We start from the raw sequence: 12,499 nt of genomic DNA on the forward strand, positions 1-12,499 counted from the left end.
CAGGGCAGTATGAGGGTCGCTTGCAGAGAAACCCCTTATCCGGGGCTAGGGAGAAATCACTCGCCCATGTTGCTGGGCTGAAATCATGGGAGACCCTGATCAAGAGTTAAAGGTGTCCAGAAAATAAATGCTTTCTTGAAAGAAGGACTTTGCAGTATCCAGCTGTTTTCCGTCCCCTAAACCGCCCGGAGAGAGGATGGCCTGTCTATCTTCCTTGAGAGAATGTGGAGTGAAAACTGAGCGAATGTTCCAGCACTAGCCTCCGATTCTTGAGTTTTCCTTGGCAGGCTTAGTTTAGGATAGGATTTTTAAAAGGGCCCACACCTAGGAATCATGCGAGTAGCTAGCTTACCTTCCTAAGGCCCCTCCAGAACACTGAAAGTTGACTAGTATTGCCAGAGCTGAGATGAGAGGGTGTTGGGTAGTGTCCCCTCCCTGGGTGGTCTAAAGTCTCCAGCCACCTGACCAACACAATCCTGCAGACCTACAGGAGCTAAGTTCTGCAACTTCCCTGCAATGGGATACCCTGCACACTCTGCGACCTTGCACCTCCGCAGGCTACCTAAGTCCTTGAGGATCTTTAACAATCCCACATTCAGGTCCATAAACTGAAAATGGATAGAATGAACATCATCAGTAAAAAGATACCAGGAAGGAGGATGATGTACCTAGTGCCTCTCCAACCAAGAGCCCTCTGCCACAATTAAAACAAACAAACAAACAAAAACCGAAACAAACAAACAACAACAACAACAACAACAAAACAAAGCCTTCTGTTTGGGCTCAGCAACAGAAATGGTATTTTGTCAGGTAATTTGAGCCCCACACTCAGCACTTTTCAAACAAGAGTGCATCCTTTCTTCAGAATGTTTTCTTTTTTGTTTCCAACTGACTGTAGAAAAGCTTTTCGGATATTTTGAGCAGATGTCAGGTGGCTATGCATCTCCAGAGGTAGCAGTTATAGCCCAGTTCACTTTGCTCTATGCTCAAATGAGACATGTCATCCGCATGACCTTGACTTAACTAAAAACATGGTGACTTAGGGTATCAGAGTGAAAATTCACAGGCATAAAGTAGTGAATTGTTGTTTTGTTTCCTTTGGGTGGAACTGGTGTTGTACCTCTCTGATGTCCCAGTGCAATGCTTCCTAATTGTCTTTGTTAAAACTAGAAAATGGGGTTGGAGCTGACTTAGCACCAAACTGGTGAAAATACAAAAATGTTAGTGGTATTGAATTTTACAATTTCCCAGAAGGCAGGGAGTCTTAGGAACTAGAAACACTCCTAAATATCTCCCTAGCATTGCCCTTGTGTGGGGTCAGAGGGTAGGTGAGTGAGAGCGTGAGCTGGCTTTGTCACCCTAGGCCACCTTTATCAAGGAAGAACAGTCAATGGCTTGGCCTGGGTTCTTTCTGTAAGAGAAACTAGAAATGCTCCAACTTACTTAAGGTAGGGAAGCCAAGTCCCTGCACACACACACACACACACACACACACACACGCACACACACACACACACACCTGGCAGTATTTTCCTTATCAGTATCCCTTTGAGACTCTGCAAGCAAAATAGGCACTGACCCTGATCCACCATAAGGCCTACTCTGGCTGGAAGAAACCTGATCAAAACCAAAACCAATGGAACACCAGAAGATAGAGCCTGAAAGAGTTGAAAATACTCTCTCAAGCAAGGTCTGTCAGCGATCCCCCAACCCTAGCATCTGAAAACAATACATTCTAATCCGATTTCATATTAAGAAAGTATGTATTTATTTAATTCTCCAGATCTTCCCAAACAGCTTAATTCCCTTCCTAGAACATGGGTTGATTAAAGAGAATGAGAAAAGAGAGATAGAGAGAATATTTTCAAAAGAAAGAAAAGACTCTGATTTAAAGCAATGAAACAGGTTATCAACGTGACCTTGACATGTGAATAGGGAGGGCCATGTAGGTTTCGGTCCAGACCCTTGTCCTTTTAAGTATTTGGGAGGTTCTAGGCCTTGGCTAAAAAAAAAAAAAAAAAAAAAAAAACAACAAGAGGAGGGATTTCTTTTCAAAGGTTACAATTAGTGATTCACTGGCTGAAGTTGGGATTTCTCGGTATTTTTATATTTTGTGAAATCCATGATTCAATTATAGTCCTAAAACACAGGGCAGGCCTTCTACACAAATTGGAGACAGCTAAATGCTCTTTTGTGCCTGCAGCCCTTGGATTGTAAAAGAGGCTGCTGATGCATGAGAAGAAGTGACTGATTTAACTCATTGGGATGCAGGAAGCGACCTGCCCTCTTTTGAGAGAGAGAGAGAGAGAGAGAGAGAGAGAGAGAGAGAGAGAGCCTAGCTATAGAGAGTGAGTGACAGAGGAAGGAAGGAGAAGAGAGGAGAGCAGAGGGGAAGAGGAGAGGAGAGGAGAGCGGAGGGGAGGGGAGGGGAGAAGAGGGGAGGGGAGAGGACAGGAACACGCAGGAGGAGGGGGGAGATCAAACTCCTTCTTTGCTGCATTGAAAGCTTCTGAATTTCAAGCAGAAAGTAGAAGGAGCCCCACACAGCAATATGCATCTTTCCTTGGGCTGCATGTGCAGAGCATAGACAATGAAAATCTCCACCCCCTCCCCCATGCTTTATAGTCTACAAGATTTTTGTTTCTTTCCTCCTCAGAGATGGAAGCTATGTAAAAGCAAATATAGAGACGCACATACTTTTTTTTTTCTTTTTCTTTTTTTTTAAATCACAGACTAACAAACCAAATGGAGCTGACTGCGGATTATCCTAAAGCGCACCTGCTGTAAGTACTGTGTTTTCCTGGGTTTTTGAGCTCTTCGTAACGCGGTGAACTGAGTGCTCCCTTTGTGAACAGAGTTGCTGCCTGTGTCTTGATGTTTTTATTAAAAGGGACTCCCTGGATTGTTTTTCCGCATTGGAGCACTTTCGCCTAAACTGGTGATAGGGTCTGGCTAGTATTCTAATATACAGCGGCGGCTTGGAGCCGCGGGCTGGGGCCAGAGGAGGTCCGCAGACCAGAGTTTCCCGCGCACTGAACATCCAAGAGAGCTGCTGCTCTCGGCATCCTGGGTGCAAGGATGGTTTCTGGATCTCTACGGAAATGGGTCACGGAGATCTGTGAGTCCTCGATACCGGACGCGCTCAGGGGACAGGATGGATTCTGAAGGAGGAATCTTAGACTGGGAGAGAAGGCGCCTTCATCCCTGCAACACACCTAGCAGGCAGTCCTCCACAGCCCATGGCTAGGACCACTTGCCTGGAGAGACTTAGAATGTTTGTGGCCAGCTCACCACCAGCTCTGAGCCTTTTGTGCATCTTTTATCTAACCCTCAAAGCTGGCATCTTCTAGAACCAGTGCTAAGTGCTAATGCCAGTGTGTGTGTGTGTGTGTGTGTGTGTGTGTGTGTGTGTGTGTGTGTGTGTGTGTCGGAGCCCCAGCAATATAAATTGCCATTCGGGGAAGATATTTTCTAACCTCTTGAAAATGTGCAAGAATTCTGCGGCCCACGCTTTCTTTGTGTGGCGGGCAGCGCCAAGCGCTTTGTGCTTCCCAAGTAGAAAATGGCGAGTCCTATTGTGTTTAGGCCATTTTCTTCCCGTACAAGAATTTCACAAGTTTTCAATACTTTGAGGGGTGGGGGCAAGAAGCAGCCCTCTTACACCCAGAAAAGCGCGAATGGCTATGGCTGGGCCCCTGGGCCTGGTAGGTATGGACCTTGCTTTAAGACCAAGGGTCTGTATCCCTGCATTTCAGATAGGTGTACAGGAACAATCTGTGCTGGTTGGTGCCCTCTAAAGATTCCTAGGAGTTCTTGGGAGCTTTGGATCATAAGTGTCTGGTTATACACATGTATGAAAACAATACCTCTGTCCTGATAATCTGGAGAAAATGAAAGAAAAAAATTCCCCTACTCTTTGGAGAGGGAATGGGTGAGGTTTTATTTTTGCTTTTTCCATTCGCCCCCTGGAAGAGCCCCAGGGCAAGGTTACTGTTACTTTACTGTGTCGGACTTTAGATTTTTATAAATCTAAGAGTAAATGCTATTTCTATTGGGATAGAAAACTACTGAGTGAGGAGCCTTAGCCTTCCTTACTATCTTAGAAAGTGCAGGCCTTACAGTAGGGATTCTTTATAACTGGCTTATTGTAGATGTAAGGTAGCTTCTACAAAGCCCACAGCAGAATGAACATATAATAGAGACAGGGAGACATCTAGATGAGTATTGCTCAGATCTCTCTCTCTCTCTCTTTCTCTCTCTCTCTCTCTCCCCCTCTCTCTGTCTCCTCTCACTTTCCTTTGTGTTTCATTTTTATAAATTTTCTTTCTCTAGTTAAACCACATTCAAAAGTAGATAAAGATGATTCTACAAGACTGCAGAATATCTGCCTTACTTTTATTAGCCAAAGAAGGAGAAAGAGAAAGGAAACAAATTGAAATTTTTATAAACTATTTATTACAGATCTTTGGACCCATACATAGAACTATCATTTGTCCATTCAAAAATAATAATAATAATAATAATAAAAGTAATCCCCCTTTTAGTTTCTGTACTCCATTTGGTGACAAATACAGAGGGGAAAAAAGAAAACAATTGGAATGAAAAAGAAAATGTAAGGTCTATATACGGGACTCCTCCTTTTATATGAACTTAAACTCTTAGGAAGCCAAAATAGTATAGAAACACCTTGACTTAAAATTTTCCAAAGCACTGAAGCTTGATCCTTCAATGGATCAAAACCATGGACAGCGAACGAATAATTAAGCAAACCAACTCTAGCAAAATCCAGTTAGTGTGGAAGAGAAGTTTACCTTCATAGTATTTGTTGGAGTCAAAACTATTCTTATTGTACTTTATAACAATTTGGATTAAATCTTGAATTTAAACTAAAATAAGATTTCAATTTAAAACATATGTATGCACATTCTACCAAGTTTTAAAGAAATTATAATTTGTATGTTCAAAATTTGCCCTTTTTCACAGGTATACTTCTTTATACAACTAGAGGTCATTTCTGTCTTATGATATTCATACATAACAATGCTAGAGGCATGCATTTTTTATGGGCCGCTCCTTTTAAGCCAGGTAGGAAAAGAGAAAATTTATATTCTGCCTGAGATTACCTGGATGACACTAGAGCACATTAAATAGATTTTTATCAGTGACTGGGTTTCTAAATGCATAGACTTGGAAAAATTAAATGCCACTTTGATAGACAAGGATAATATGAATTGAGATATGATGCATATATCCCATTTATTTAGGCAATGTAACCTGTAACTGTGCAATGGTTAGGCAAACATTTATTTATTTTTTCTCAAGAAAGATATTTTTTTTTGCATAGATATTGATTTTGTTTAGGACACAGGATTTAGAGCACACTGTGGCTCTGTGTCAAATAACTATGTTGTTTTGTGCATGGGTTTCATTACCTTAACCTTTTCAAAAGTGAAATATATATGAATTGTTTTGTTTCTGGATTATGTAATGCATTGAAAACTGCTCACTTAAATTTTCACTTTCATCCCTGTGACTGCTGACTTATTTTGTAATGAGTCTTCTTTGTGACCCATAAAGGCCAGGAAGATCATATGAATCATAAATAATATAAAATTTACAACAATAAGAACAAGTTACATTTAAATTTAAAATCAAGTTAAAGTAATGTTGATATTTATAAGGAAATGAATTCTTAATCTTTAGCCATTATACTTGATCATAGAATGAAACCGCAATTATTTGAATGTCCTTGTTTCCTAGTGTAGATGATGGTTATGTTTTAGACACCGCATTGAAAAAAAAAAGCGCAACATCTTCAAAGCATTTGAAGAGAATATTAAGTGGCATTTGGTGGTAGTCTGATCGTTTTCTTGATGGGATCTTGTGGTTCTTGTAATAGTGGCTCAGGGCTGGATGAAAAGCAGAGACAGGTTGGAAGGGAGTCATTGTTTAGGAAGGCATTCCAGCTGGGCTGCATTCATACGATTAAGCATAAATTTAGACTTTGGCCTGGAGAAAGGACAGTGGTGGGTTCAGAAAATGCAGATAAACCTTGACCACTGAATTAAGAGGTAGCTCCTCATCTGGAGCATGGCTCTGTCCAGCACGGGCTGCTTACTGGGCATGCTCAAACAATTAAACACCAGATCCTAGGTGAGGAATGAGAGAGTACTTCACTCTCTCCATTTCAGGGATAGGGAACAAGTGTGGTGACTTTGACTTTCTTTGAACCACCCTGGTCCTTGGTTGACAGTGCGCCGGAGGCGGGGTGGGAGAATGCCATGGAAAGGCTAGAGAGACTGAGGAGCTCTGTCGTAGGGAGTTGTCTTGGGGCCAGTGTGTTGGCGCCCAGGGGAGTGTGAGCAAGGGCAGGACGGTTGCCCTTTGCTTTGCCCAGGCTCGGTTCCTGGGGGCTGCTCGCCTCTGCGGCTCTTAGGTTTCAAGGACACAGCTAGCTGTTCAGGACTTTGGGAGCCAACATCTGTCTGACTGGTGACGTCAGCAGCCCGTGTAATCCTCTTGTGCTGAAGGCAGATGCCTTATTTGTTTGGCTGGAGTGAGCCATTAATCCCTAATTCTGGATCAGCAAGCGAGGGGGAAAGACTGGACCACTATGATCCACCCCCTCCCTGGCCCCACCGCCCACCCTAAAGCACCTTATACCTCGGAAGCCGCTCAGCCTCCTCTTTCCTCTGAGAACACACGGAGCAGCGCTTGAAAACACTTTGGTCCTCTGCAGGTTTGAGCAGAGCTAGAAGCTCTTTCTCCTTCTGATTTCTAGGACCATGTCTATATGTAATTCTTTATTTCATCGATCGTTTCGATTTTCTTGAGGGTACTCTCCAATCCTGCAGTTTGCAGGAGGCTAAACCAAGAAGGGGTGGGGATTGGAGAATGCGGTTCTGGCGTGTGGTCTGAGGGAGGGGTTAGACGGGTAAGGGCGCGCTAGCTGCGCGAATTGCTGAGGCTGCACAGAGGACAATCTGAAGACTCGTTTTCAAGACTCCATCTCCAGAAACCACTTTTCTGGTCCTAACTGCACCCTCGCAGCTTCCGAAGTTGGAACTGAGTCCGGAGCTCCCTTGTCGCCCGGAACATTGCAGCCCCCCATCCCCCATCCCACCCCGGCTCAATTCCCCAGGTCCGGTCAGCCGATCATCTCAGCTCCCTTGAGTGCTCCCTCCCCCGCCCCCGCCTCCTTTTCCTCCTCTTCAGCTTTCCCCTCCTCCCCCCTCCTCATGCTCTAATTCTGCGCTTTGCTTCTGTTTTTCAGGGGAGCGCTCTGGGGTCTCTGCACAAAACCTACTCTTGAGCTCTTTGGCTTCCTCCGAGAGAGCGGGAGCCCATCCTTCCCCCTGGCCCACTCAGCCGAAAGGGATGCTGTGAAAAGAGCTGCTGCCCACCGCCTCCGGCTGCTGTCCAGAGGGCTCCGCCCGTAGAGGTCAACTCCCTTGATTCTTTCCAGCTCTCCCTCCCCCTCCAAGCCCAGACTCGGGTCTTCTCTCGACTCCCGCTACAGTCAGAGAGTGCGCATCTGCTGCGCTGCCCTTAATCTACGCCAGAAGCGGGCTCAGACCCTGTCTCTGCTCTCTAGGGTCAGAGGAAGCCCTAGCAAGCAGACTTTTTTCTCTGCAGTAAAATCATAGCCAGACCAGATGGACCCCAGGTCTCCCGGGACTCGGCAGGTGCTGTTGAGTTATTTTTTCTGCAATACAAAGAAGGATGACCCAGCCTGCCCTTGGATTCTGATCTTTTCCCAAAATTTCCCAACCAAAATCGCGGTATCAAAAGCATATCCGTGTGTTTGTCAGACAAACGTGCATGTTTATATTCGCTTTAATCTGCTAGATTTCTTCGCTGACAGCAGGAGATGACTGACAAAGGTTTCTACAGCAGAACGCGGAAGGCAAGGTCCTTAAAGACTTGCCTTTCCTTACAAAGATCTTAGAAAGGAGCTCAGGGCAAGCCAACCCAGTTAATTGCCTTCAGTAAAATAACACGATTACAAAATTAGATCTGTACCAGAGGGATAATTAACTTTGATCCGTGTCATCACTTGAGAACTAGATTTATAGACATATGTATGGGTTTTAGGTGTGCTGTAAATGGCATGCAGATATATGCATAAGTGTACGCAGATTCATATGCCCACTCCCCTTCCACCACGCAGACTAATGAATGACAGCTCTGGCAGGAGAAGAGCTGAGACCGAAGTACTGCCTCTGACTGCGGAGGTAGGGACTCCAAGCCTAGAACTCGAAGGGAGAGTGAAGGAAAGTAGTAGTTGCAGTGAGTCAGTTGCTTCGGGATCAAGATCAGAGACTCTGCCCTCCGTGTTCACAGCGGACCTTGATTTAATGTCATACAATTAAGGCACGCGGTGAATGCCAAGAGCGGAGCCTACGGCTGCACTTGAAGGACACCAGAGACTCGCGGTCAAAAAAGGCTGGGGAGAAACAATTGCTGCTGGCTTCTAGAATGAATTCATCACCCATCCTGAGCAGCATTAGGACCCATGCATTGACTCAGAATCTTTAGAATTCGAGTCATATGTTTTTCAGGGAGGATCCGGGAAATCCGCATGTATATCTCCAAGGGCAATATCAGGTTTCAATGACAGCTGTCAAGAGAGCAGTAGCTCCATTGATGCAAATGGTCTAGAAAGTCAGCATTCAGAACACAGTGGTCTTTTTGAAACAGGATGAGATTTTCCTCAATCCTGGGCCGAATCGGGAAAACAAAGTGTATGAGAGGGGTATTAAATAACCCCCAGACCACACTGATCAAAAAACCTCAAATGATTCAACTATCTGTGAAAATAGCACCCCCTTCCCATAGCTCTCCACTTTCCCTCATTCTCTACCCAGTCTCATGGTGGCCTTGCTGGCCTTAAATGTTCAAGGCAACATCTCAGTACCCAAAGCCAAGCCAGAAACTATAAGACTTGGTAAACTAATTTATTAGGAAGACTATAAGGTAAATTTAGTTAAGATAGGTCCACTCCGCAACCTTGGAGGCAAAAAAAAAAAAAAAAAAAAAAAACATGGCTGAAAAAGAGCTCTGAGGGAAGTCTTTGTTCTGTGGTGGCCTGCCTGGCCTGAGAACAAAGGAGGTGCTGAAGAAGGATGTCCAAAAGTGGCCGCGCCCTCCACGCCTTGCGCTGTCCGTGGTGCTGACCGGACTGTCTCCCTTTTCCCCCTCCTCCTTCTGTAATTCTGTAAGCAAGGCAATAGAATTCCTTCTTCCTTACCCCCCTCCAAGCCAGAACTAGGTAATTTACAAATAAAAAAACTAAAATATGGACAGAATGTTAACATTTAAACAGTATTTTGCTGAACCTATCTACTCTGTTATGATATTCAGTTGATGTGGCCTGAAACCTGAATGCCAGTAGTTGACAAAATCTGCTAGAAGGAAATTAAATAGAATGAAATTTTGTTTTATCTTAAATCACCACCTTGAAAACAGAAACATAAGCTTTTCAGTTAAGGATATTAATTCAGATGTGGTCACCTAATACACATCTCAAAGGATCCCAGAGTGTGCCTCAAGACATATGGAAAAGGATAAGACTGGGACTGATTTAGTTACCAGGACAGACAGGAGTAAAGCAGCCTACAACCTCTGTACAGTCTCTCAGCAGCGAGACCTGCAGAGCTGCCTTCCTAAGAGACTTCTGAGGCCAAGAGCAGCAAAATGATGGGGGGCTGGTGCCCAAGAGCTAGCACTGCGTATCTACGTTCACGGGAGGCACTGCAGGCCCAGGAGGCCTGCATCCAACACTGCGGAGAAAATCAGACTGCAGAGGCCTTCTCCTCTCAGCTTTCTCGGACGAGACCTGCAGAGGCAGGGCACTCTACCATATCCCATGTAGTTAAGATATGCCTTAGGACTTTTTGGTCAAATGTGTCTGAATCAATGTATTCAACATATATTTAAAATTCTCAGCATTCTCACTTAAATATTGGAAATGTTGTAACATAACAATAGAATATTAATTTTATAGTTAGTAATGTTTGCAATGGAAAGAAATTGGCAATAAATTGATTTTTATCCAGCCTAGGCCCAGGAAAGAAAAATGTTCAGTGTTTGAATTTGTTTATAGATTCACATCTCAAATGATGTCAAACATCAACCATAGATTAACTAAATCAGGTTTTACAAGACACACAGTGGCAGTGATTTTCATCTAGGCCTAGAAATGAGCCATAGATGAAAGTGTTCTAAAAGATATTCTTTTATAACATTTATTCTCTTACACCTGAATGACGGAAAAGTAGCCACTGATTCAGAAAATAATCCAGACCAGAAACAATATCCTTGGCAATCTAGCTCCTTCTCACTCCATCCTAAAGGGTGGACTTTCTTTGACTTCTGATTTTAAAATTCTGTAAATTAGGACTTTTTTTATCCACAAATATTAGGTTTGTATTTGACTTTACACAATACAGTGGGAAGGAGTTAGCAAACTGTGTTGGGAAAGGAGCAACCTTATGTTTCCCTTGTGTCAGTTAAAAGACAATCACCAGAAATGGAAATGGGTTTGAGGTACTGCAGGTTGTCACAGGGGTTCTTTCTTCTTGTATCCATCTAGTTGTATTGAGTCCCCTGAGCACATCACAAAGCAAATGGTAAAGGCTTCAAAAACAGTCCTCTTTGCATTGTTGTAGCTCAGGTTACGTAATAAGAACACACTAATACTCCCCAGCCGAATCCTATTTGTTTACCAAAGTCCTAAACTCTGGCTTTAGAAAGCTTAATCAGTTAAAAATATATTGTCTAAACAGAAATGAAATGTGTAATATGATATGAAAAAAAAAACTAAACAATAAGGGCACAAATACAGGATTTAGTCATCTGTTTATCAAGATAAAGTGGAGTACGGTTTTTGAATCATAGTGTTTCTATACTTTTAACACTATTTGTTTTTAATTTTTTTAAATAATCATCCAAGTTAATGTCCATTACTAAATGTTTCTGCTATGAAATTCCGTGCTCAGTGTTTCCCAGCAAAAAAACTTAGGCGAACAATTAGAGAGCTTTGGTGCAGAGGACCACGGGAATCCTTCGGCAATCACAACTTTCATCTAGCGGCCTGAAATTAGAGCTTCTCGGAATAATTTAGGACCGGCTTGACCCCTTGAGACACTCAGAGACAGCCCTCCTGGGAAACAGCATATTTCTTTCCTTGGAATAAGATGCTAGCATAGGGAATCTAGAGGTATCTTGTATCAACAATGGCAGGGCGCCCTCTGCTGATCCCAAAGAAATAGCACACTGGTTACAGAAGCCAGATGGTTAAGAGTTTCAATAAGCCCTGGAAACATTAAGCTCTTAGGATCATTTAATCTGTAGAATTTAAAAGCTTCCATCATATTCTCCGTATTTTTGACAAGGCTATCCGATTTTTATTTCGAGCGCTTCTGGGATGGTTACCTTCCATTCCACGGGTAGTGAGAAGTCATTGTTTGAAGCTAACTGTCGATTCTGTTGGTTGTATTTCTGTGTCCTTTCTTTCTTCGGGTTTGTAAAAAAAGATTAAACCGTATATCTCAGGGCAAAACCTCTACAGTAAGTAGCTGAATGGCAAATACTTTCAACATTTTTGGCCATAACTGAAATTTTATAAAAGGAAATATTTTAATTGGAATAAAAATAGGAGGCTAAAGGTGTTTGCTTATTTTTAAAGGACGTTAAAACAAAATAATGTCTTACATAAAGAACAATTGATTTGTATTAATATTGACTCCAATTTTCAAAGATACAGTCTTTCATAAGCAAGTGAGTTATATTTCAGGAAGAAGGTAAACAATTTTGTGTCTTATTAATTTATCCAAAATTTCACCCCGAAATCTTCCTAGTGAGTACTCAGATAGCAAAGATGCCAGGAAGTAGGACCACTGTGAGTAAGACCATCAGGGATGCAGAAACGGAAGCACATGTGCAGACTTCACGTGTTATTTGTATTTTTCTGTATGTAGAGATCTATTATAAAATGAAATGGAGAAGTCTTGAAAAGTTAAAATCAAGTTTTTATTTTATGTCTCATTAAGCTTACATTGAGTAAAATAATGTAGAACTCTATTACTTCAACACAGTGAGTTTAGAAGTTCAAGCTTACTTTGAAATAGACGTATCTTTGCTGTGAAAGCTGTTACTACATCACCGCTGGCATAATAAAATGCATCTAACCATGTGGTTGTTAAATAAATCTTTTAAAATAAAGTTCACTTTATTTTATGAAGTCAGAGTGAAGTAGCTATTTAATATAACTTATTTTAATACTGGATTTTAAATTAAAGTTCATAAGAATATTAAGCTAAACTTTAAAAACATATTTGGTTTTTCAATTTGTTTTGTGTGTGGGTTCTCAACTCTTAATTGAATATTAAAACAACTTAAATATTTACCCAACTATGTCAAATCTTTATGACATAAGTACATCTGTCTTATAAAAGCTGGTTGTTTAGAATAAGCATTAACAGTTCATAGGAGAGTA

General features: G+C 42.3%; 1 long non-coding RNA gene across 1 annotated transcript; it reads left to right on the plus strand.

The window, feature by feature from the left end:
- Positions 1-2,380: 2,380 nt before the first annotated feature.
- Positions 2,381-12,240, plus strand: LOC132654729 (uncharacterized). The gene is made up of 2 exons (XR_009592426.1): positions 2,381-2,783; positions 7,274-12,240. It is a non-coding gene; the product is annotated as an uncharacterized LOC132654729 (long non-coding RNA).
- The last annotated feature ends 259 nt before the right edge of the window (positions 12,241-12,499 follow it).

Source organism: Meriones unguiculatus, chromosome 6 (assembly GCF_030254825.1).
Source record: "Meriones unguiculatus strain TT.TT164.6M chromosome 6, Bangor_MerUng_6.1, whole genome shotgun sequence".
Taxonomy (NCBI): Eukaryota; Metazoa; Chordata; class Mammalia; order Rodentia; family Muridae; genus Meriones; species Meriones unguiculatus.